Source organism: Cervus elaphus, chromosome 10, assembly GCF_910594005.1.
Source record: "Cervus elaphus chromosome 10, mCerEla1.1, whole genome shotgun sequence".
NCBI classification, from domain to species: Eukaryota; Metazoa; Chordata; class Mammalia; order Artiodactyla; family Cervidae; genus Cervus; species Cervus elaphus.
The window spans coordinates 25,188,659-25,215,654 of NC_057824.1; the positions used below are offsets into that span (position 1 = coordinate 25,188,659).

The window sequence follows — 26,996 nt, forward strand, 5'->3', positions numbered from 1 at the left end:
TGTTCAGAAACACGTTTTAAGCCTTTCTCCCTCATAAGTTATAATTATGTCCTGTTTCTTTGGGGTTTCAATTGCCTTTGTCAGATTAGCCCGGCTGGTGGGTGCTAATCCTCACGGCTCTTACTAAACTCTATTAATGTCACTAAGCTAATAACAGCAGCAGTGCGTTAGACTCAGCAAGCTTGCGTCTCACTTCCAGCCAAGCGATTAGAGTCTGTTTATAATTGCTTGGTGGAAAGACTGGCTGATTTCCAATTAACAAACCAGACAAATAGTGTTCATTTGCAATGTTTGTTTGTGTATAATAAACCGAGTGTTTCCATAATTCACTTTCTAATTAAACATAAAATCAGAGAATGATAATTTGACTGATATTTTCTGATACTTCTTGGATAAATATTTGCACCCTTGTTATTGAATATTTGTTTCTGAAGATACATTTGGTTTTTGTTTCCACTTGCCCATGGCTTTTCAGTGTTAGATGTAGGAAGGACACGAAAGACTTGTGCAGATCTGCTCAATGATATTCAAATGAAAATGGCTTTGTCTTTGTCAGAGTGAACCAGCTCTCACTTGTTTTATGTCCACCTGACATTTATGCTCTTCTCTTACATGACCTGTCATGAAGGGGTGGTCCGTTTCTAAGAAGACAGCATAAAAAATAGGAGGTTACAGTCAATTAAAATTCTGGTTGAGGACTTCCCTGGTGGTCCAGTAGTTAAGAATCTGCCTGCCAATGCAGGGGATACCGGTTCAGTCTCTGGTCCTGGAAGATTCCATGTGCTTCAGGGCAACTAGGCCCATGCACCACAACTAGTGAGCCTACACGCCCTAGAGCCTGTGCTCTACAAGAGAAGCCTTCACAATGAGAAGCCCGTGCCCTGCAAGTATAGAAAGCAATTGTGCACAGCAATGAAGATCCCAGGCAACCAAGAATAAATAAACAAACAAAACCTTAGACACAAACAAAAAGATTCTGGTTAAATCCTGAGGTTGAACCCAAACTTCAGTGTGTGCCTAATATTTATTTATTTGTTTATTATGTAACATGTTCTATGGCACTAATATATATATTTCAAAGCACACACACACAAAATTTAAATTAAACCTTAAGATAGAAAAGAAATAATGGCCTAAAGCCCTAGACTCAGAGAAATTTGGTTCTACTATGTACCAGCCTAGGTAAGTAATCAAATCTCTGTGTGTCTCAGGTTCATCTATAAAGAGGCACCATGATAATCATAATCATAGCCTCCCTTTAAATGATAAAACAATTGTAAAAATGTCTAGCATGCACCAGAAATGTAAAACTCTTCCCTTCGTAAATGTTAGGTATTATTATTGTTGTTCAGTGGCTAAGTCATATCAGACTCTTTGCGACCCCATGGACTTCAGCATGTCAGGCTCTCCTGTCCTTCACTGTCTCCTGGAGTTTACTCAAACTCCTGCCCATGTCATCCTCTGTCACCCCTTTCTCCTGCCTTCAATCTTTCCCCGCATCAGGGTTTTTCCAGTGAGTCTGCTCTTCACATCAGGTGGCCAAAGTATTGGATCTTCAGCTTCAGCATCAGTCCTTCCAATGAATATTCAGGACTGATTTCCTTTAGGATTGACTGGTTTGATCTCCTTGCATTCCAAGGGACTCTCAAGAGTCTTCTCCAGCACCAAAATTTGAAGGGATCAATTATTTGGCACTCAGCTTTCTTTATGGTCCAACTCTCACATCCGTACATGACTACTGGAAAAATCATAGCTCTGACTATACAGACCTTTGTCAGCAAAATGATGTCTCTGCTTTTTAATATGGTCTCTATGTTTGTTATAGCTTTTCTTCCAAGGAGAAAGCATCTTTTAATTTCATGTCTACAGTCACTGTCCACAATGATTTTGGAGGCCAAGAATGTGAAGTCTGACACTAGTTCCATTTTTCCCCCAGCTATTTGCCATGAAGTGATGGGACTAGATACCATTATTAGCATCATTGTTATAATGCCTTCCAGATCTTCTTGCAGAAATTTGCAGTAGAACATTTGAGAAGAAAGTGGTATAACAAGAGCTGTACTTCTGGTGATAAAATGTTTTTCAGGCCTGCTAATGCTATTTTGGGTGCTAGCTTCCCTGGGTTGGGAAGATCCACTGGAGAAGGGATAGGCTGTCCACTCCAGTATTCTTGGGCTTCCCTTGTGGCTCAGCTGGTAAAGAATCCGCCTGCAATGCGGGAGACCTGGGTTCAATCCCTGGGTTGGGAAGATCCCCTGGAGAAGGGAAAGGCTACCCACTCCAATATTCTGGTGAATTCCACGGACTATATAGTCTATGGGGTCATAAAGAGTCGGACATGACTGAGTGACTTTCACTTTCCCTGGGCCAGAGACATTTGAACTTGTTTTGAACATAATCAGGGCTCTTAATTCCTGTGAGGGATGTGCCTTATCAACTCATAGTCTTTATGTGGGTTAAGCAGAATAGTTGAGCCATTATTGGCACTGAGTTTAAACTCTGGTGCATTCATAGAGTAGGTGCTCAATAAATGCCTGTTGACTGTAGTCCAAGGGCTTAGTCGAAGGTGTTTTGGGGCACACCATCACCATTACCTCTCTCTTCCTCCATGTTTTGAGTGACTTCCTTCTTCTTTGAAAGTACCTGCAATGTGCTTTCTGAAGATGGTTGTGTTTGTACTAGTTTATTCCACTCACTTGCCACGGATGGCTGGACTGAGGTGGCTACCCGCTTCAGAAACTGCCATTCTGGGGCTGAACGCTCAGCTTCTCTGTACGCCGAATTGAATCTCAGAGCCAGAGTTTTGGGTAAAATAGAAAAGGATAGCTTTATTACTTTGCCAGGCAATGGGGGCCACAGTGGGCTAATGCCCTCAAAACCACGAGTCCCAACTTGGAAAAGATAGAAGTTCTGTAGTAATTGTTCAAAAAGGGTGTGATCGGCTTGTGGACATTCTTCTGATGGATCAGTGGTGAGGTAAGTAGGAGTCAGCATCATCAAACTTCAGGTCGAACTGGTCTGAGGTCTCTGTGCTTGTGGGCAGCATACCATAGTTAACTTCTCCACCTGGAGGGGGTTCCGGTATCTGTAAAGATATTGTCGTGTGCATCCTTCGATGGGGATACAAGGCCTTGCCCTGAGGCTGCCTTTGACTGTTTCTCATTGGTCTCTCATCCCCTCCCATCACTAATTAACAGCTACTTAAAACTGCCCATTGGAACTCAGGGAAGGCTATAGAGGTTGAATGAAGGTTGCTTCCTGTAATCAAAGAAATGGACACAGAGAGGCCTTGTGCCCAGGAGCCCCACAGGGCCCTGCATGCTATCAATGTTTCTAAGGAAGACTCCTTCCTTGCCTCTGCTAGCTCCTGGGAATAGCCGGCAACTCTTGGCCTTACTTGGCTTATAGAAGCATCACTTCAATCCCTGCCTCTGTCTTCACATGGCTTACTCCATGTGTGACTGTCCAAATTTCCCTCTTTAAAAAAATTTTTTTTAATTAATTAATTTACTTTTTGGCTGCACTGGGTCTTCATTGCTGCATGCATGGGCTTTCTCTAGTTGTGGTGAGTAGGGGCTATTCTCTAGTTTCGGTGCATGGTCTTCTCACTGCAGTGGCTTCTCTTGTTGTGGAACACAGGGTCTCTAGAACATGGACTCAGCAGTTGTGGTGCAGACTTAGTTGCCCCTCGGCATGTGGAATCTTCCTGGACCAAGGGTGAAACCCTGCATTGGCAGGCAGATATGTCACCACCAGACCACCATGGAAGTCCTCCTCTTCTTATAAGGACAGCAGTCCTGGATTCGGGGCACCCTAATGACCTTATGTTAACCTGGTTACCTTATGTAACCTGGTTACATCAGTAAAGATCCCGGTTCCAGGTAAGGTTCCATCACAGACACTGAGGGTTAGAGCTTCAAAGTACCTTATTCTAGGGTGACACAATTCAACCCATCATGAGGGGGGCACACGCTGCTCTTCTGGGTTGACAGCATAGACCAGGGAAGGAGGACTCCAAGAGCAGAGTGAGGACAGGACAGGACAGGACCTCTGTCCTTAGGTGGGAAGGTCCTAGGTGTGTCTGAACAAAAGCCAAGAGGACAGTGTGGCTGGAACAGAGTTCAAGAAGAAACTGAGGCCAAAAAAGTTGAGGGGTCAGGGATCCAGGTAGTGGGTGCAGACCCTTCCCCTTATACCCCTTCCCCTTCTTGCCACAGGGCAGTGCTGGCCCATGACGACCAAAGTGACCACATTTTTAACAGAGACTAGAAATCTAGATTTTTAAAATGTGAAACCTCTTAATTTTTGAGCATTAATAACAAAATTTGTTTGATGCTATCAGTTTGCAGGATGGCATTGGAGGAGGGGGAGGGAGTCCAGAAAGGCATCATGGAGAAAGTTCGAGATAGTGAATAGGAATAAAAAAAAAAAAAGGACCCAGTTACCAGAATCCAGAGAAAGGAGCTGTAGATGTGGGACAGGGCTTCCTGGCAAGAGTTGTGGCCTGTAGTGGAGAAATGCAACCAACATGATGTATCTTGGCAGGGAGGGAGCAGAGGATATTAATACCTCAGCCTCTTTCCTTCTGTGTCCTATTCTTCTGCAAGTGTCTTCAATTGGCTGAACCCAGCTATGAGCTAGAGGGCAGGGATTAACTACCATTGATGTGGTCCATACTACTTAGCCTCCTGGGGCAGAAAGCAGGGTAGAGGAGGTAGAAGGTGGGTCTGGATGAGTACATGGAAACCATTCAGCACAGGATGCAACTCCATGTGTCCTTGGCAACAAGGTAGAACTTTGCAACAGTCCAAAAGATAGAATGGGCCACCTGATGGATGAGAATGGTGTTACGGACAACCTAGTGGGATCAGACATCAGCTGAGAGATCGGGCTACATGGCAAAGTCTTTATCAAGGACTTTAAGAGATTAAATGATTCTGTGACAGCTATTATCACCAGCTGTCCTCCCCCTTTATCCTTAGATGGGACAACAATAGTAATAACAACAACAATAGTGATAACAATAACTGCTAACATGTAATTAACATGTACTGGACACATGGTGTTAGAGGTACTGTGCTAAGCCATTTGCTTGCATCACCATGTTTATGCCTCACAATAACCCTATTAGGTAGCTACTTTTACTGATTCCATTTTACGGATGAGTCAACTGTAAACTATGCCAAAGCCTTCGACTGTGTGGATCACAATAAACTGGAAAATTCTGAAAGAGATGGGAATACTAGACCACCTGACCTGCCTCTTGAGAAACCTGTATGCAGGTCAGGAAGCAACAGTTAGAACTGGACATGGAACAACAGACTGGTTCCAAATAGGAAAAGGAGTACGTCAAGGCTGTATATTGTCACCCTGCTTATTTAACTTATATATGCAGAGTACATCATGAGAAACGCTGGGCTGGAAGAAGCACAAGCTGGAATCAAGATTGCTGGGAGAAATATCAATAACCTCAGATATGCAGATGACACCACCCTCATGGCAGAAAGTGAAGAGGAACTAAAAAGGCTCTTGATGAAAGTGAAAGAGGAGAGTGAAAAAGTTGGTATAAAGCTTAACATTCAGAAAACTAAGATCATGGCATCTGGTCCCATCACCTCATGGGAAATAGATGGGGAGACAGTGGAAACAGTGTCAGACTTTATTTTTTGGGGCTCCAAAATCTCTGCAGATGGTGACTGCAGCCATGAAATTAAAAGACGCTTACTCCTTGGAAGGAAAGTTATGACCAACCTAGATAGCATATTAAAAAGCAGAGACATTACTTTGCCAACAAAGGTCCGTCTGGTCAAGGCTGCGGTTTTTCCAGTGGTCATGTATGGATGTGAGAGTTGGACTGTGAAGAAAGCTGAGCGCTGAAAAATTGATACTTTTGAACTGTGGTGTTGGAGAAGACTCTTGAGAGTCCCTTGGACTGCAAAGAGATCAAACCAGTTGATCCTAAAGGAAATCAACGCTGAATATCCATTGGAAGGACTGTTGCTGAAGTTGAAGCTCCAATACTTTGGCCACCTGATGCGAAGAGCTGACGCATTAGAAAAGACCCTGATGCCGGTAAAGATTGAAGGCAAAAGAAGGGGGTGGCAGAGGATAAGATAATTAGATAGTATCATTGACTCAATGGACATGAATCTGAGCAAACTCCAGGTGATAGTGGAGGATGAGGAGCCTGGCAGGAGTTCTGCAGTCCCTGTCTGTGGGGTTATAGAGTCAGACATGACTTAGCGACTGAACAACAGCAACAAACTGAAGCTTAGAAAGAAGATCAGTAACTTGCTGGAGGTAACACAACTGTAACTGTCAGAGCTGAGACTTGAACCCAGGTTTCTGCAATGGATAGATGTAGCCTGAAAGCCAGGAAAACAGTAGTGGTCTTGTAGTGAGAATGAGGAGGATGTTTGGAGTTCCTCTGGGAAGAATGAACCTCCCAGGCGTAGGCATCTCTAAGAGTGGGACCCAGAGTTTGTTGTAGTCTCTCTCCAGTGTCTGGAGGCAGGGGCTTTACTGGCTTCTAGAGCAGCTGAGGTCACCAGTTTCAGTTCTTCCTGACAGTTCACTAGGGCTCCGTCAGCTTTTCAGTCTCTGGCTGAGTCATCCATCAGCTAAGCACATAAACAGAGCTCCCTCCCCAGCTGGGAAAAAGGAGAGCTATAAATAATAAAGTTGGGGTTCCGCCTGGAACCAGGTTCTCAAGGGAGAGGACACTGGTGGCAGCCAGAGTCTGTCAGTCTTCCTGTTTGCTGACTTCCAGGCCTGGTTTCTGCTGATCCATGTGTCTTGGCAAACTGAATGGGAATGATGCCCTCCAGAGGCCTCTAACATAGATCAGCAGACTCTGTGCCTGTGACCCAGGGCAGAATTGAGGGTCCTGTTTTTCAGAGAGGAAGATAATAGTTTCAGGGCCGCATGGCTCACTGTGGGGAAGTGTACTTTACAGTTGGCTTGTGCTAAGTCATGTCTGACTCTCTGATCCCTTGGACTGTAGCCCGCCAGGGTCCTCTGTCCATGAAATTATTTTAGGTAAGAATACTGTAGTGGGTTGCCATTCCCTCTTCCAGGGGATCTTCTCTACCTAGGGACTGAACCCACATCTCCTGTGTCTCCTGCATTGACAGGCAGATTCTTTACCACTAAGCCACCTTGGAATCCCATACTTTATAGTATGCAACTATAAAATGGGATCATCATCGAATCCACTGCCTGAGGCTGTAATGAAAACTAGAGAGTACCACGTAAGAAGTATGTGTAAATGGTGCTTGATACTAGTAGTCAGTTACCTAGTAAGTTTTGAATGAAAGTGCCTCATGATATAATTCTAGAAGGAGCACTTCTCTGTTAATTTTGCCCCACTGTGTGTAACATTCTTGATTGAATTACATTAAATGCTTTCTGTACATGAATTGTGATAATCATATGATTTATTCCTTTTAGACTACCAATGTGATAAATTACAATGATAGATTTTCTTATGTTGAGCCATCCTTGCATTCTTGAAATATACCCTACTTAAGAAATACTATTTTCTGAATATACTGTTGGATCTTGTTGGCTAATTTTCTGTGTAGAACTTTCTTTCCCTTTTCCAGCTTTATTGCGTGTAATTGACAATTAGAAATCTGTATACTTAAGGTATACAACTTGATAATTTGATAAACATTCACATCGTAAAATAATCACTGCAATCAAACTAATTAATAGGTGAATCACCTCACATATTTACCATCTTCTTCTGACTTTTTTTTTAATGTGGTGAATACACTTAAGATACACCCTGTTAGCAAACTTGAAGTGTGCGGCATAGTAAGTAAATGTTGTACATTAGATCTCCAGAACTTATTCACTTTGCATAACTGAAACTTCGTACCTCTTGACCAACATCTTATTTCTCCCTCCCCATAGTCCTTGCCAGTCACCATTCTACTCTTTGCTTCTATGACTTTTTATTTTTTATTTTGACTTTCACTTTTTAAATGTTTATTTATCTTCTTATTTATTTACTTACTTTTGACTATGCTGGGTCTTTGTTGCTGCATGCAGGCTTTGCGGTGAGTGGGGGCTACCCTTTGTTGCCCTGCATGGGCTGTGGGTACACAGGCTTCAGCAGTTGCTACACACGGGCTTCAGGAGTTATGGTGCACGGGCTTAGTTGTGCCATGGCATGTGGGATCTTCCCAGACCAGGGATTGAACCTGTGTCCCTTGCGTTGGCAGGCAGATTCTTAACCACTGGGCCATCAGGGAAGCCTGAGTTTGACTATTTTAGATCTGCAAGTGAGATAATGTAACATTTGCCTTTCTGCATCTGCCTACTTCCTTTAGCCTAATGTCCTTCAGGTTTATCACATCATTGCAACTAGCAGAATTTCCTCCTTTGTAAAGGCTGAATAATAGTCCATTATTTAGATATATACCACATTTTCTGAATCAAGAAGTAGAAAGCCTTAACAGACCAATAAAAAGATTGATTCAGGAATTCAGTTAAAAACTTCACAACAAAGAAAAGCCCAGACTGCAGGAGTGAACACTACCAAACATTCGAAGAAGAATGACTATTGATCCTTCTTAAATTCTTCAAAAAAAAAAAAAAAGAAGAGACAATACCTCCAAACACATTTTGTGAAGCTAGAATCACCCTGAGACCCAAACCAAAAAAACTACCAGACAAGTACAGACCAATATCCCTGATGAATATTGGTGTAAAAATCCTCCATAGGATATTAGCAAACTAAATTCAACAGTGCATTAAAAGGATCATATGCTATGACCAAGTGAAATTTGTCCCTTGGTTGCAAGAATGTTTCAATACTATGTAGGATTTTGGCATCCACATTCATAAATAAAATGGGCCTATAATTTTCTTATATTGATCTTCTCTGGTTTTAGAATCAAGATTATACCAGCCTTGAGCTTCCCTGGTGGTCCAGTGGTTAAGAATCCACCTCCCATTGCAGAGGACACAGGTTCAATCCGTGGTCTGGGAAGATCTCACATACCGTGAGGTAACTAAGCCCGTGTGCCACAGCTATGGAACCCGCATGCGGCAGCTGCTGAAGCCTGCAGGCCTAGAGCCCGTGCTCCACAAGAGACGCCTCCGCAGTAAGAAGCTGGTACACAACAACTAGAGAGTAGCCCTCCCTCACCGCGGCCAGACAAAGCTCACGCACAGCAACAAAGACCCATCACAGCCAAAAAAGGGAGGAGATTATGCCAGTCTCATGTTATCTGGGCAGCTTTCTCTCTCTCCCTGTCTCAGATAGTTTCTTGAAAGTATCTATTTATAAAGTCATCTGGACATGAAATTTTGGGAAGATGGAAGCCTTTGGTGATTTTTCATTTTCTTTAACACTCATCAGTTTATTTTAGCTTTCTATTCCTTTTTCATTCCTGTTCCTAGGAATTCATCTATCTCTCAAGCCATTTGATTGTAATGGCTGAATAGGAGATCATCTAGTCTAGGTATGTGCGTGTTTAGGGGCTTCCCAGGTGGCACTAGTGGTAAAGAACACGCCTGCCAATGCAGCAGATGCAAGAGCCATGGGTTCGATTCCTGGGTTGGGAACATCCCCTGGAGGAGTGCATGATGACCCACTCCAGCATTCTGGCATCAAGATTCCCATGGACAGAGGAGCCTGGCAGGCTACAGTCCATAGAGTCAGAAAAATCAGACATGACTGAAGTGATTTAGCATGCACACACACACACACGGGTGGTAGCTCATAGACCAGCTGGGGACCTGCCTACTACAAGAGGGCTAGATGACATATGAAATTGTCTTAGAAGCACCTACCATCTCACACCTCAGGGTGTGTGGAAACTCACAGTCCTCTTATCTTCTGTTTCTTTCCAGGAAGTTTACATTTTCCTGGCGTTCCCTGCCTCTTTGGGTTCTGGTTTGTCTATGTGCCATCTCTTTCCCACACCATGTTGCACCTCATGTGAATTCAACTTCTTCAGTTTCCACAACAGCCAATAAAGCAGAGATTTTAGGGGAAATTATGGAGAGTGGTCCTGCCATATAGTGCATAGCTTTCTACCATCTTACTGACTTATCATCTCCTCTCCTCTTCCTGTCTCTGCCCCCCATCCTCTCCTTCTAAGATTCACCCCCAGCATCTTCTCTTTTTCTTTTTTTAAGTAGCTTCTGCTTCTTCCAAAGCCTTAGTACCCTAAGGCCTGAGAAAGAAGTGGAGACTCACTTTCTTACCCATGCACTTATTTAGTCACCTTTACCAGTAAAAGGAATTAAGTGAAGAGGAATTAAAGAGCCTCTTGATGAAGCTGAAAGAGGAGAGTGAAAAAACTGACTTGAAACTCAACATTCAAAATATGAAGATCATGGCATCTCATCCCATCACTTCATGGCAAATAGATGGGAAAACAATGGAAACAGTGACAGACTTTATCTTCTTGGGCTCCAAAATCACTGTGGATGATGACTGTAGCCATGAAATTAAAAGACACTTGCTTCTTGGAAGAAAAGCAATGGCAAACTTATACAGCATATTAAAAAACAAAGACATTACTTTGCCTACAAAGGTCCGTATAGTCAAAGCTATGGTTTTTCCAGTAGTCATGTATGGATGTGGGAGTGGACAATAAAAAAGGCTGAGCGTTGAAGAATTGATACTTTTGAACTGTGGTGTTGGAGAAGGCTCTTGAGTGTCCCTTGGACAGGAAGGAGATCAAACCAGTACATCCTAAAAGAAATCTGTCTGAATATTCATTGGAAGGACTGATGCTCCAGTACTTTGGCCACCTGATGCGAAGAGCTGACTCATTGGACAAGACCCTGATGCTGGGAAAGACTGAAGGCAGGAGAAGGGGATAACAGAGGATGAAATGGTTGGATGGCAGAATTTGAGCAAACTCCAGAAATTGGTGAGGGACAGAGAAACAGACACAATGGAGCAATTGAACAACAACAACCAATAAGACTGTTCTCTTTCCCTAGAAGGGATTCTTATTTTGCTGTTAAAGACATATAATTTTCTCAATTTTTTGAATCTATCCAGCTTTGGGTATTAATTATCCAATGTCTAGCCAACATTGGGCTATTGGGACTTCGTTAAGAAGAGAAAAGGATAAATAGAGAATGACTGAAGCCTATACTCTGGAATGAAAACTCTACTTTAATAACTTAAATAGAAAGGCACACAATGGATTAAATGTTCTATACAATGGGTTTCATTCTGATACTAATTTATTGTACTTTCTCATGAAGAAACTTTACACTCTTAGCTTGGGCTAAAATAATATTTTGGTTGTGGTTCAGTTGAGTGTTCTTTTCTCCCCACTATTCTCTGTACCTTCCTTTTAAAAAAATTTTACTTATGAATACATTTAAAAATTATTTATTTATTTGGCTGTGCCAGGTATTAGTTATAGCATGAGGGGTCTATCTTTGTTGCAGCATGCAGGATCTCATTAGTTGCGGCATTCGAACTCTTAGTTGTAGCATGTGGGATGTAGTTCTCTGACCAGGGATTGAACCCAGGCCCCCTGCATTGGGAGCGTGAAGTCTTTTTTTCTGTGTGTGTGTGTAATAAAGTTTTATTAAAGTATGGAGGAGATAGAGAAAGCTTCTGACATAGGCATCAGAAGGGGGCAAAAGAGTACCCCCTTTGCTAGTGTTAGCAATGGAGTTATATACTCTCCAGTGAATCCAAAGAATGTCTGGAGGTTGTAAAGACCTCACCAGACCTACTCCCATAATTTACATTTTAAGATAACAGAGTTGGCCAGAAGGTTTAATCCAAAGATTGTCCTCAGGCAGGATACATCCTTGTAAAGACCAGACCTACTCCCATAATTTATGTTTTAAAATAACAGAATTAGCCAGAGGGTTTAATCCAAAGACTGTCCTCAGGCAGGATACATTATTGTTATATAATCCTAAGGAATGTAGAGGAAAAAAAGTAAAAAAGTTTGTCCTTTCTTCCTCCTTGAATATCCCAGACCTCTCTCTCCTTGGGGACCCCTAGACTTCTTATCAACCTGCCTAGGAAATGACTTTCTCATTCCCCCCTTTTCTTTTAGGAGAATTATGTTGCCTAGGGAAAAGGGGCATCGTTCTCATTCCATAACTGCTTCTGAGCTGACAAGGGGCGTTGTCCCTAAATTGGTGAGGCAACATATTCTCCTAATCCTCATAGTGAGGATGTCTGATCCAGGGGCTCCAAGTAATAGTTGGAGGAGGCTGTGGCACTCATAGGAGCTCGGACAACTATTTGTAAATTAAAAGCTTTTAGACGGTTAGAAAACCCCATTATACAGTTACAGATGTAAGGCAAAATAGTCATTAAACCAAGTTAAAATCAAAATGAAAAGTCACATTATGTCCATAGTTACATCAGTCCATCTTAGGGTTGTTAGATGTCATCAGTTTAAGAAGAGGCATCACATGCGATTGTTGAAGGTATTTGCAGACTTGGAGAAAGTCCTTTCCTTGAAGTGGAGATGTCCACCATGGGACGCCTTCCACTGATGAAGAGGGGAGTGCTCCGCAGACCCAGCAGTTAGACCGATTGTGGAATGCAGCATAGGAGTGAGCCCAGGACAGGAAGGCATTGTCTTGAGGATCAAATGGCAGACTCAGGATTTCTGGAGTCAGTAGAAGTAGGCTCACATAGGTTATCAGGCCCATCTTGTCCTGAAGGATCCCGGACGAGCCCCCAAGATGAAAGGTTGTTGCTGAACGATAAGTCGCGGGATTCTTGGCCTCCGGAGGAGACGAATTCAATCCGGGGCCAGAGACGAGGCTGGATCGCTCAGAGCTTTTGTGTAATAAAGTTTTATTAAAGTATAAAGGAGACAGAGAAAGCTTCTGACATATGCATCAGAAGGGGGCAAAAGAGTACCCCCGGGAGTGTGAAGTCTTAGCCACTGGACCACAGAGAAGTCCCTCTGTACCTTCCTTTGTTCTTATTCCTTGATGTCTCTTCTGGAGGCAGTTCCTTCCCTGTTTCAAGTCCTTTGTGTTCTTTGGATTGAATTCTTAGTCTTCACCTCAGCAAGCATGCAAAGCTCCCTCCAAATACCCCGTCTTTGCCTCAGAATTGATAAGGGAATGTGCCCTTCTCTACTCTATTCAATAAACTGCAACTCAAGCTGGCTTAAACAATGGGAAGGATTTCTTGGCTTCTGTGATGGAAGAAGTCTGGAGGTTGGATGGACTTGGAGTACTGTTGCATCAGTGTTCTGAAGCTGTTCCTCTGAGTCACTTTGTCCTAGAATAATGGGAAGGTCCTGGACCTCACATCTGTTTAGAATAAACAAGACTCCTGTTTCTTCACGTCTTGCTCTTAAGAGCAAGGAAATGTTTCATGAAAAGATGCCAAACAATAATCCTTATTACAGAAATGCAAATTAAAACCACAATGAGGTATTTTCCTGGCAGTCTAGCAGTTAAGACTCCAAGCTTCCACTGCTGGGGGCGTAGGTTTGATCCCTGGTCAGGGAACTAAAATTCTGAATGCCATGCAGTGGGACCAAAAACACCCCCCAAAAAACCCACAATGTGATACCACTTCATTTCTATCAGGGCAGCTATAATAAAAAAGACAGAATAACAAATGGTGAGGATTTGGGGAAATAGGAACCCTTATATGTTTAGGGGTTGTAAGAGTCAGACACAACTCAGTGACTAAACCACCACTGCTACCAAACATTTGTGGTAGGAATATAAAATAGGGTAGTCACTTCAGAAAACAGTTTTTGGCAGTTTATTAAAAATGTAAACCTAAATTTACCCTCTGATCCATCAGTTGCCAAAGTATTTTATAAGTGAAAGAAAAGAAAACATATGTCCCCGTAAAGACCTATACAAGAATGTTCACAGCAGCATTACTCATAATAGCCAGAAAGTCAGAACAAGTCAGATGTCCATCAACTGATGGACAAATAAACAGAATGTGGTATATCCTCGTGATGAAATATTTTTTGGTGATAAAAAGGAGTGAAGTACTGATATCTACTACAGTGCAGGTGAATCTTGAAAACATGCTAAGTAAAAGAAATCAGTCACAAAAGACCATGCATTGTATGATTGTATCTGTATGAAATGTTCAGGAGAGGCAAATCCACAGAGACAGAGAGCAGATTAGTGTTTGCCTGGGGCTTGGAGTGGGACTAGAGTTGTCTATAAGTGAGCTTAAAGGCCCTTATTGAGGTGATGAAAATGTTCTAAAACTATGGTGGTGATGGTTGTGCAGTTAAGTAAATTTACTAAAAATCATTCAGTTGTGTGCCTGAAATGGTTCATAGTATGTTAGAAAAAAGAGAGAGAGAGACGAAAATAAAAGAGAGAGAGAATGTTTTCCCAAATGCCCCTAGCAAACCACTTCTTCGATTCATTGGCCCAGGCTGTGACTTAGGGAATGGGATGCACTGACTGGGCCTTGATTCTGGAAAGAGAAAGCCCATGCCTGGAGCTGGGACTGTGGTCAGCTCACCAGAAGCATGTGGGCTGTGGGGAGAGATCACCACCTAAACAAAAATCAGAGTATTGCAAGGAAGGTAGAAATGGAAGCTGAGTGGGCAGCCACTAAGGTGTCAACCACAACCAAGACTGACTCCTTAATAAGGTGGCCCTACCCCTGTATTCTCTGATCTGTTACCACATTTGGTCTCTGAGTTCTCTGCCTGGTATGGCAAAGGGAAGGAGAGGTTATGGGAAGAATCACTTCTTGAGAACATGGAACCTCAACTAGGGTGACCAACTGACCTGGTTTCCCTGGGATGGAGTGGTTTCCTGGGATGCAGGACTTAAGGTACCAACACTGGGGAAATCACAAGCAAACAGAGAGGCTGGTCACCTGATGACCTCACCAAATGCAATATTGAAGCGCTTCTAATGAACTGATGAATCTCGGCATCCATGGCTACATGCCACAGAAAGTCAATCATTGTGTGCCTCTGATGAACACACACCCAATGCCACTTCTGAAGTGTTGTTTTTTTTTTTTGGCACGAAATCTGAACCTAAATATAAAGAAATCTGTAGATATAATCAGTTAGTAGGAAATACAGAGGACCATGGATGATGTGAAATGACTGCACATAGGCACTATAGGACAAATGACAGATGACCTAAATTCTTCAATGAATAAATTGGAAGGGGGAAAAACAGGGATGGAGGGAGGATCTGTACGTGAAAAGACACTTAAGAAGCATATCAACTGATTGCCTTATGCAGATTTTATTTTTTTTTTAATATTTTATTTATTTACTTGGCTGCACTGGGTCTTAGTTGAGTCATGTGGTATCTTTAATCTTCATTGCAGCATGTGAACTCTCAGTTGTGGCGTGTAGGATATAGTTCCCTGGCCAGGGATTGTACCCAAGCCTGCTGCATTGGGAGTTTGGAGTCTTAGCCACTGGACCACCAGAGAAGTCCCTATATCTTTTTTTTTTCCTAAATATTTATTTATTTGGCTGCACTGGGTCTTAATTGCTACATGTGGGATCTTGGTTCCCTGACCAGGGGTCAAACCCAGGTTCCCTGCATGGGGAGCAATGAATCCTAGCCACTGGGCCACCAGGGAAGTCCCACCCAGATCTTATTTGGATCCTGATTTGAAGAAATTAAGAGAGTGTCTGTGTGTCATGGGATGTCTAACAGGATATTTGATGATATTAAGAAATTGTTGGTATATAAAAATAGATAAATAACAAGGGTTTACTATAAAGCACAACAAACTATATTCAACATCTTGCAATAATCTGTATTAGAGAAGAATTGGGGAAAATTTATATGTGTAACTGAATCATTTTGCCATACACCTGAAACTAACACAATATTGTAAATTAAATACACTTCAGTTTTTAAAATTATTGGTATAATACTGTATTGCAGTTAAACTTTCTCAAAAAAAGTCCTTACGTGTTAGATATACGTACTGAAATATTTGCAGTCAAAATGGTTTGATGTCCGGAGATTGCGTCAAAATAACCTGGGAGGAAGTGAGTGGGGGTCACACTAAAGACACGTTGGCCTGTAGTTGATAATTTTGGAAGCCATGTGATGGTATATGAGGGTTGTTATACTGTTCTCTTTACTTTTTGAAGGGTTGACATGTTCTTTATCAGAACAATTAAAAGCAGCAGCATGGTGTTCTTCTCTCGTCTATGTAACCCTCCCTGCTAGGGGGCTACTCTTAGTCACAAGTAGGTCAGGGTCTCACCAGAATTTAGCATTTCACAAAATTCTGTGAATTTTCCAACAAATTTGGGTGAAGGACAAGGCCAGCTTTTCTGTATGCCAAATTAAAACAAAAGAAAGCCAGGAACTTCCCTGGTGGTCCAGTGGCCAGGACTCTGCAGTCCTCAGTGCAGGGGGCTAGGGTTCGATCCCAGTTCAGGGAACTAGATCCCACATGCCACAACTTAGACCCAGCGCACCCAAATAAGTAAATAGAGTGGGTAGCCATTCCCTTCTCCAGCAGATCTTCCCAACCCATGGATTGAACCAGGGTCTCCCACATTGCAGGCAGATTCTTTACCGTCTGAGCCATCAGGGAAGCCCAAATAAAAAATATTAGAAAAAAGAAAAGAAAACCAAACAATTAAAACTCCCATCTACTTTCAGCATCGTTTCATTAAAGGAAGAGCATACAGACACCAATAGCATAATTTCAGAAGAGTCCAGCCTTTCAGCTGGGCACAGTGAGCCTCATGGACAGACTTGTTCTGTGCCCGCCTTGTGTCCGTTCACCCTGAGACTGGCTGTATCAACACCCTGGGGACAGAAAGGGAGCCTGGAGGGCCGGCTGCTCTCACTTCTTTCCTGCTAAAGAGGGAAGGACTTGGAGGCTGCTGTCATTACCATGTGTAGGGTTCTCAAACCTTCAGCCTCTCCAGGGGTTCAGGTGAGGGTCCCCCCCGCCAAACTGTGTCCCCTGGAACTCATGAACGCACTTCCCTTTCTATTGAATCCTAGTAGTGTGTCTGTGGGAGGAAAGGGAGTTGTAAACTCAGGGAGGGCTTTTCTGCTTGATGAAATGCTTTGTACTTGAATGGAAAATAACAGCTGGGCTCAAGGCAGCAAGGGCCCTCTGTGCTCCGCTGTGGTGAGGGCTCCTCTGAGACCTCAGGAGAGTGGAGCTGGCCTTGCTGTTTGCATCCATGGGCTGCCTGGCTGTGCCCCTGAAACCTAAGCTACCATCTCATACACTGTGACTTGCTCCTTTTTCCGTCTCTTCCTCATCTCTCTAGCATCTCACCTAACAAGGGATTTTGACTTTTTTCTGAAGGCAATAAATTTCAGGATCAGAGCCCCCTTTCCCTTGAAACTCAGGTGCATGGAAGACAGATATATTTTTGGGTGAGGAAATGTTTTAAAACTATATAGTGGTGATAATTGCAACACAATGTTATAAATGCATGACATGCCACTAATGGTAGATTATATGTTATGTGTTTATTCACCATTCATTCAGTTGTTCAGTCGTGTCTGAATCTTTTGCAACCCCATGGACTGCAGCCCTCCAGGTTCCTCTCTCCATGGAATATCCTGGACAAGAATATGAAAGTGGGTTGCCATTTCCTTCTCCATGTCTCCTGCATTGGTGGGCAAATTGTTTACCACCATGCCACCTGGAAAGCCCATGTTATATGTATTTTACTACAATTAAAATAAGAAACAAACAAAAAGAAACAGACTGTCCCTCCTGTTCTCTTTGGGGCAGAGTCTTAAAGGAGGTCCATTATTAGAATATCAGAAATGGAAGAGATCTTAGAGGACATTTGGTCCACCCTGTCATTTCATAGATTAAGGGTCCTGAGGTTCATCCTGGAGAAGTGATGGACCTCAGGACCCTCAAGACCACACAGCAATTTAGACAGAAGAATTTCACCCTCTACCATTGGCTCTTGGTCCTGATGAGGGAGAGGCACTGGTCTTGTATCTTTTCACAGTAATGATCTCTCGGACCGGGGCACCCTCAGCTTATATGCAGCCACCAGATATGTTTTGTTTGGCTGCATTGTGTTTAATATTCAAAATTAATTGCTAGCATTGAAAATCAGGCAAATTCTGAGATTTCCCCAGCAGTTCAGTGGTTAAGACAGGATTTCATATGCAGAGTGTGAGTTTGATCCCTGGTTGGAGAATTAAGGTCCCACATGCTGTGGTGTGTGCAGCCAAAAAAAGAAAAAAAGAAAATTAAATAAAATCAAGCAAATTCACGTAAAAATCCAGATTTCCAGTACCTTCTAACAGAAATCTCTGGCAACGTTGGGCCCATATTCCCATATGGTGGTGATGGGAGCTGATAAGGACTGTGTTCTTCTCAGGTCTCCATAGTCCCCACTGCTCCCCACTGTCTCCCACTTATCCTCAGGCCTCTGTTGTTTCTCTGATGTTCAGCCTGCTTTTGTCATCTCTCCTGCGTGCCTGCCTTGGGGAGGCAGGAAGATTGGCAACCCTGCTTCAGCCTGACTGGAGGACTGTGGGTCTCTGAACATTTTTCCTAGGTGCATTTCAGCTGCTGGATGGAGTACAGTTGGCCCTTTGTATCTGCAGTTTATCCGCATCTATGGGTTCAACCAATCATGGATCAAAACTGTTGCAGGAAGGGGGACCCCTTCCAGGGCCTGAGAGCAAGCTCTTGTCTAACACTCAGAAGTGAATTGTCCAAGGAGACTCACGTGCTGACAAGGCAAGAGACGTTATTGGGAAGGGGTGCCCGGGCAGAGAGCAGTAGGGGAAGGGGACTCAGGAGCACAGCTCTGCCGCCTGGCTCACAGTCTCAGGTTTTATGGTGATGGGATTAGTTTCCAGGTTGTCTTTAGCCAATCATTCTGACTCAGGGTCCTTCCTGGTGGTGCACGCCTTGTTCAGCCAAGATGAATGCCAGCAAGAAGGATTCTGGGAGGGGGTAGGACATGTGGCGTCTTCTTTTGACTTTCCCCAAACTCTCCTGGTTGGTGGTAGCTTATTAGTTCTGTGTTCCTTACCATGACTTCCTGTCGTAAAACAAATGGTTACTATGGTGCCTGGCCAGGGTGGGTGGTTTCAGTCAGTGTGCTTCCCCTAACAAAACTGTTTGGGGTGGGTCTCCCCTGGTGGTCCACACTTCCAGCGCAGGGGGTGTTGATTTCATCCCTGGTTGGGGAACTAAGCTCCCACATGCCTCTCTGTGTGGCCAAAAGCAAGACAAAACAAAAAACTATTTTTGGGGGAAAAAAAAGTCCAGATAGTTCCAAAAAACAAATACAAAACTTGAATTTGCCATGTGCTTTGGCAACCATTTACGTAGCATTCATGTTGTATTAGGTTTTATAAGTAATCGAGAGATCATTTAAAGTATATGGGAGGATGTACACTGGTTACATGCAACTACTACACCAGTTTTACATAAGGACCTGAGCATCCATAGATTTTGGTATCTGAGGGGCAGTGCCCTTTGGTCCTGGAAGCAGTCCCCTTTGGATAACAAGGGATTACTATACACCTGGAGTTCCATTTATCTCATCCATTTCAGCTCCACCTGCACTGTGGTCCCAAGATATTGTGGACTAGCTTTGGCTGAAGAACTTGCTGCTTTGTGGTGCCTTGCCTTTAAGAAATGTCCCCATTTTTCAGATGGGGAAGCTATAAGAGAAACAAACAGGGATGTGTCCAAAGAAGAAAGTCACTTGAAGGCCTGGTACTGTGTTTGAATGGTTGCAGGCTTGGAGTGGTACCTCCACACGATGGAATATTATTCAGCCATAGAAAGGAATAAAGTTCTGATACATGCCACAGTATGGATGCACCTTGAAAACACAATGCTAACAAAAAGACACATTTCGTATGACTTGACTTATATGAGGTACTTAGAAGAGGCAAATTCATAGAGACAGAAAGTAGAACAGAGGCTACCAGGGACTGGGGGAAAGAGGGGATGAGGAGGTATTATTAAATGAGTATAGAGTTTCTGTTAGAGGTGGTGAACAATTTTGGAAAAAGAAAGTGACTATGGTTGTAGGACATGCTGAATATAATTAATGCCACAGAATGGTTCACTTAAAAGTGGTTAAAATGGTACATTTCATGTTATATACATTTTATCACAATAAACACAGTAAGGAAATAACAGAGAAAAATGTTATCATCTGCAAGAAGTTTCGTGTGGTATTGCTGCATCTTTCTCTAAATACAGAGACAGAGAATGTATTTCTCTAAATACAGAGAATGGTACTAAATACAGAGAAACAGGAATAAGCATTTTTTAAAGTTTTTTTTATCATCTAGGACACCACTGAGAAGTGAGTGGCCATTCCCTTCCTACTCTCGACGACAACAGCTCATTTCTCACACAGCAGTTCACCTGTGGCTCCCCTGTCCTTTGCACTCCCAGAATTTTGCATTCACAGCATTTAGTAAGTTGCAGTGTATCATCTTTCAGGGTGATGATCTGATTAATGTGTTTTCTCTCTTGGTTATAAGCATCACAGCATCATGAGGGCAGGAATCGTGCCTGGTTTTTGGTTCAGCATTATATCCCCAGCGCTTAGCCCAGGGCCTGGCATGTAGTTAGGATCTCAACAGATATTTCATGAATGAAAAGACTAGAAGTTCATAAAGAAGGTGTACGGAAGGTCCAAGTGTCACCAGGGGAGACACATATCCTGTAGCTGCCATGTTGCCTAGAGGGTACTTCCGCTATGACTCATGTGGCTTGGGGTTATTCTCCATTTTTGCTAGCCAGAGTCTCTTTCTACTGTTTGGAACCAAAAAACGAAACAAAACAAAAAAACACCTTCCATTATATAACCTCCCTGAGCCTGAGTTTCTTTACCTGTAAAATAGTTAATAGTAGCTTGCCACTGTTAGGACAATTATGCTTAGTTATGTCTGACTGTTTGCAACCCCATGGACTGTAGCCCGCCAGGCTCCTCAATTCATGGGATTGTCCTGGAAAGAATACTGGAGTGGGTTGCCATTTCCTCCTCCAGGGGCTCTTCCCCCCCAAGGGATTGAACCCGTGTTTCCTGCATTGCAGGCAGATTCTTTACCACTGAGCCACCTAGGAAGTCCAGTAATGGAAGGTACTAGTAGTACCTCCCATGTATCCATTTTAATAAGGATTACATCAATGAACTCAGTGTTCACCAAGATGATGAGAGAAAAGGAGGAGAAAGACGGTGCCGGGTGTATTTCCTATCCTGCTGTAGCAAATTACCACATACTGAGTGGCTTAAAACAACCACGTTTATTCTCGTATAGCTCCGGAGATCGAAAGTCCGAACTGGTTCAGCAGGGCTGCCTTCCTTCCGGAGGTTCTAGGGAAGAATCCGTTGCCTTGTCTTTTCTAGGGTTGCCCTTTCTTTCTAAAGGTCACCCGCATTCCTTGGCCCGTGATCCCCCATCATTCCAACGTCTGTTCCTGTTGGGATCCCTCCTTCTTTGACTCTTACCCTCTTGTCTGTCTTGTATAAGGACCCTTATGACTGCACTGAGCCCATCTGGAGAGTCTATGATGATCTCTCCATCACAAGATGCTTAACTCAATCTGCAGACTCATTTTGCCAAGTGCCTTTTGTCATGTAAGGTATCACTTTGGAGGGCTCTTATGCAGCCTACCACTCCATGTGTCTGAAGTTTTTATTTGTAACTGTTTATGTGGTTATAAATATTCCAAGATTCCAAGAAAAATAAGTTATCTTCCCTGCCTTCAATGCTTACAATACTGTTGGGGAAACGAACCATTTACCAGTCCGTGAAGCCCCAGGCCGTGGTCAGTGCTGCCCTGAGAGGTGAAGGTGATGTTTTGAGAATATGAAGATGAATGTAAGGATCCTTTGTTTCGCTGGGTATCTCCTCTGCTCAGACCTGCAGGGTGCAACCTCATAGGCTGTGCCTGCTCAGATTCTGGGGGCCACCTTCCCAGGAAAGACGATGGGAATGTTGTCTCCTGGAAGTATGTGACAGAGCATTCCTACCTTCTCCTCACAGGAAGTGGGAGCTTTGGGAAAGGCAAGGTGGAATCTCTTCACTACATCAGCAGACATCTTTGCTTTCTTTTTTTTTTTTTCTTTGCTTTCTATTTTTGTAGATTCCTGTGGTCTGCATGTCTGTGTTTTCCCCAAATTCACTTGTTGAAATCCTAACCCTAAATGTGACAGCATCAGATGTAGGGTGTTTGGGAGGTGCTTAAGTCACGAGGGCAGAGCCCTTCTGAATGAGATTAGTGCTTTTTTTTTTTTTTTTTTTAGTGCTCTTATAAAAGAGCACCACAGTGGATAATAACCTGCCTGCCAATGCAGGGGACACAAGTGCAATCCCTGGTCTGGGAACATTCCATGTGCTGCAGAGCAACTAAGCCCGTGGGCCACAACTACTGAGCCCTCACACCCACAGTCCATGCTCCCCAGCAAGAGAAACCACCACAATGAGAAGCCCATGCTCTGCAATGGATAGTAGCCTCTGCTTGCCGCAACTAGAGAAAGCCCGTGTGCAGCAACAGACCCAGGGCAAACATAAATAAATAAAAATTTTTAAAATTAAAATTAAAAAAAAAATAGAAGAGGTGCCAGAGAGCTCCTTTCTCCCCTTGGGCCTTGTGAGGACACAGAAGCAACTCTGCACCACTTACCTGCTCATGCTGGTCCCCTGATCTTGGGCTTCTAGCCTCTAGAACTGTGAGTACTGCATTTCTGCTGTTTAAAATGCACCCAGTCTGTGGTATTTTTGTTATAGCAGCCCTAACAGACTAAGACTCTGATGATTTGGTACATTTCATGTGTACCCTATGACCCTTAGCATTAATTTTGGCTTAGGGTCTGAGAGGTAAATTGATGGTTAAAAAGGGGTAAGTGGCAAGGGGGAAGGCATGTCCCCCTCCTCCAACTTCCCAGAGCCCTGGAGAAATTGTGTCAGTTAGAAATAGGACAGGATGGCCCAAAGAGCAAGAAATCGGCTGCTAGATCATCCACTGTGATGGAGTGTGCGTTATTCCTGTAAAACAGGAAACCATGCCCTTCTCTCATCAAGATAGTAAAGCACCACTGCCAACAGTAATAAAGACAGTCTGTGAGCAATTTAATTGGGGTACTTACAAGGGAGTCCTACCACCATGTGTCCGGATAGACTTTACTCAACTTCCAAGCCCTCAGGTAACTGACTCTGGGTCTGGCGTGTGGCCAGAATGAGTTGGGTGAGTTCTTAGTTTTTCAACGGGCATCTCTCCTGGGACCTGGTCCATGAACTCTGCTTTCTTAGAATAAAAATTGTGATGTGTGTCTAAGTAAGGATTACTAGATATGTGTGAGCTATGTGCCAAATACAAAGGTCTTAAAACTTACTTATATGTCAAATTAAAAAAATGTTTATTATGTGTTTATTCATTTGGCCTTGTTGGGTCTTCATTGCTGCATGCAGACTTTTTTCCCTAGTTGCAGCGAGCAGGAGCTTCTCTCTAGTTGTGGTGCACAGGCTTCTCACTGTGGTGGTTTCTCTTGTTGCAGAGCTCAGCCTCTCGGACGCTTGGGCTTCAGTCGTTGTGGCCCACAGGCTTAGTTGCTCTGCATTAGGTGGGATCTTCCCGGAGCAGGGATCGAACCCATGTCTCCTGCACGGGCAGGTGGATTCTTTACCATTGAGCCACCAGGGAAGCCCTTATTGTGGTTTCGATCTGCAGTTCCTTGATGGTTAATGATGTTGGGCATCTTTTCTTGTGCTTATTGGCTGTTTGTATATCTTCCTTGGGGAAATATCTGTTCAGATCCTTTGCCCATTTTGTAATGAGTATATTCAATCTTGAAGGGTCTCCTAAATGATTGCATACAGCAGCCACTATAGAATAGTGATTCATTGTGGGCACTCTGCTATTGGTGGCCTCGATTTGAATCTCACTTTGGCCACATATTAGTACATGACTTTGACCATTCTCTCCAGACCTCAGTTTTTCCTGTCCTATTGGGATAGAAATATTAGCGACTTCTTAAGGTTGTTGTAAGGATTAAAAAGGCAGTGCGTATCAAAGGCTTAGTAAGAATTAATAAAGACTCAGTAAATATTATTAATACCCACAATGGAAATAATATTAACACTTACCAAGCATATGACATCTCATTTCATCTACACAGCAATCTTGCAAAATAGGTTTAATCATCTCCATTTTACAAGCAAGGAAGCTGAAGCTCAGGGAGATGAGGGAATGTGTCCCTGGCTACACAGCTGGTAAGAGACTGAGCAGATTCCTACCTGGATCTGAATGTCTGCAGTGCTGTGTGCTTAGTCACTCAGTCATGTCAGACTCTTTGCGACCCCCTGGACTGTAGCCCGCCAGGCTCCTCTGTCCACAGAGAGTCTCCAGGCAAGAATATTAGAGTGGGTGGCGATTTCCTCCTCCAGGGGATCTTTCCAACCCAGGGATTGAACCCAGGTCTCCCAAATTGCCGGTGGATTCTTTACCATCTGAACCACCAGGGAAACCCATATATATATATTTATATGGTGGCTTCTGATTTTCCACCTTTAATATAAGAGAGGTTGCTCCAGTTTATGGAGGGAAATGCCTCCACCATAGTGGCCCTGATTGGAGCAGGACTCTGTGAGGTCCAACACAGTAACTGACTGAAGGGCCCTCCTCAAATGTTAGTCTCCAGAAAGGTTTTAGGTTCCTGCTATTCAAGGGCAATTGTCATTAAGCAAATACTGTCAGAAAAGAATCAGTCTTTTGGCTCCCTGAGCAGCACCGTGGCAGTCGACAAGAACAAGAGCCTTATGAAAGGTGGTAAAAAGGGAGCCAAGATAAAAGTGGTCGACCCATTTTTAAGAAAGATTGGTATGATGTGAAAGCACCAGCTGTGTTCAATGTAAGAAATATTGGGAAAACATTTGTCACAAGACCTCAAGGAACCAAAATCATATCTGATGGCCTCAAGGGTTGTGTTTTTGAAGTGACCCTTGTCGATCTGTAGGAGGATGAAGTTGCACTGAGAAAATTCAAGCTCATTACTGAGGATGTTCAGGGCAAAAACTGCCTAATTTCCATGGCCTGGATCTCATCAGTGACAAAATATGCTCCATGGTTAAAAAAATGGCAGACCATGATTGAAGCTCATGTTGATGTCAAGACTATTGATGGTTATTTGCATCTTCTGTTCTGTGTGGGCTTTACTAAAAAATACATCAATCAGATTTGGAAGTCTCTTATGCCCAGCACCAACAGGTCCACCAGACCTGCAAGAGGCTGATGGAAATCATGGCCCGAGTGGTGTAGATAAATGACTTGAAAAAGGTGGTCAATAAATTGATTCCAGGGCTTCCTTGGTGGTGCAGTGGATAAGAAACTGCCTGCTAATGCGGGGGCACCAGTTCGATCCCTGGTCAGGGAAGATCCCACGTGCTGCAGGGCAAGTAAGCTCATGTCCCACAACTACCGAGCCTGTACTCTGGAGTCCCATAAGCCGCAACTACTGACGCCCATGTTCTGCAGCTCCTGAAGCCCGTGCACCTAGAGCCTCTGCTCCGCAACGAGAAGCCGCCACAATGAGAAACTCCACACGCTACAATGAAGGGTAGCCCCCACTCGCTGCAACTAGAGAAAGCCTGAGTGTAGCAATGAAGACCCAGCACAGCCAAAACTACATACATTAATAAATAATTTAAAAAGTACATTGACTCCAGACAGCATTGGGAAAAGCATAGAAAATTCTTGCCAACCTTTCCATTCCATGATGTATCTGTTAGAGAAGTAAAAATGCGGAAGCCCAAATTTGAGTTAGAAAAACTCATGGAGCTACACGGTGAAGGTAGCAGTTCTGGAAAAGCTACTGGGCATGAGACAGGTACTAAAGCTGGACAAACTGATGGATATGAGCCACCTCTCCAAGAACTTTTTTAAAGTTCAGACGTTTAATGGCGACAAATAAAAGGTCTTATTTGTGACATTTTTTGCGGTCATTCTTTTTAGATAATCTGACAGCTTGTTGAATTATGTGTTCTATTTGATAGTAATGTGAATTTTTCTGAAAAAAAAAAAAAAAAAAGGAATCAGAGAAGAATGTAGTCATGAAATCATCACCAGCTTATTTGGACAGAGAAAAACTATAGCACCCTGTGGCCAAGGATGTGTTCATTTCACTTCAGGCGGGTTTTTGAGTCAGAGGATCTTTTCATACAACCCTGGCAAGCTCTCCCTAGTTAGCATGGCTTCTCCTTCGAGAACCTCACAGAGCTAACTAGAAAAGGATGAAAGTCAAGGATCCAGGGAGGCTCCCTCTCTTCCCGGAAACATTATTTAGGATTCCTGTGTAGTTCCCCATAGTGACTTTAGGTGTCACCTTTGAGTCATCTGAGGCCAGTCTCTCAGCAACTGACAAAATGCCTCATTTCCCAAGAATTTCTCGCTCTCTAAAATCCAGTTTGGAGGCATTCATTACCAGCACCCGGGCCCCAAAGCAGTTTGGATAATCTGGTTCTCATTTACGGAACCAAGCTTGCCCCTAAAGAAGAGGTTCCCAGCAGCTGGATAAGCTAAAACGGGCTCTGTGCCTGTGACTTTACAACTGATTTCTCTGTTGTTGAAAGCGTGGTGATGGATGAAGCTTCCCTGATGGCTCAGCGGGTAAAGAATCTGCTTGCAATGCAGGAGACATAGGAGGCGTGGGTTCCATCCCTGGGTAGGGAAGATCCTCTGGAGGAAGGCATGGCAACCCACCCCAGTATTTTTGCCTGGAGAATCTTCATGGACAGCGGAGTCTGGAGGGCTACAGTCCGTGGGGTTGCAAAGAGTCAGACACGACTGAAGTGACTATTCTCGCATGCATGATATATGGATAAGAGACAGTTTATGCAAAGGCCCTAGCAGCTCAGAGCCCTATTCTCCCAGAGTTCTCTGCTCTGCCCTGTCTCATTGGCTCACACCTGTGTGTACACTAGGCTGTGAGCAACTGTGGGCAATGGGGGAGTTGGGGCTCTTTCCTTTCCTCCCTTCTTCCCACCCTTCCTTCTTCCCTCCTTTCTTTTCTTCTTTTCTTCCCTCCCATCTT

The 26,996-nt window shown here is 43.5% G+C and overlaps 1 pseudogene; it reads left to right on the top strand.

The window, feature by feature from the left end:
- The first annotated feature begins 9,052 nt into the window (after positions 1-9,052).
- Positions 9,053-25,849, top strand: LOC122702149 (annotated as a pseudogene).
- The last annotated feature ends 1,147 nt before the right edge of the window (positions 25,850-26,996 follow it).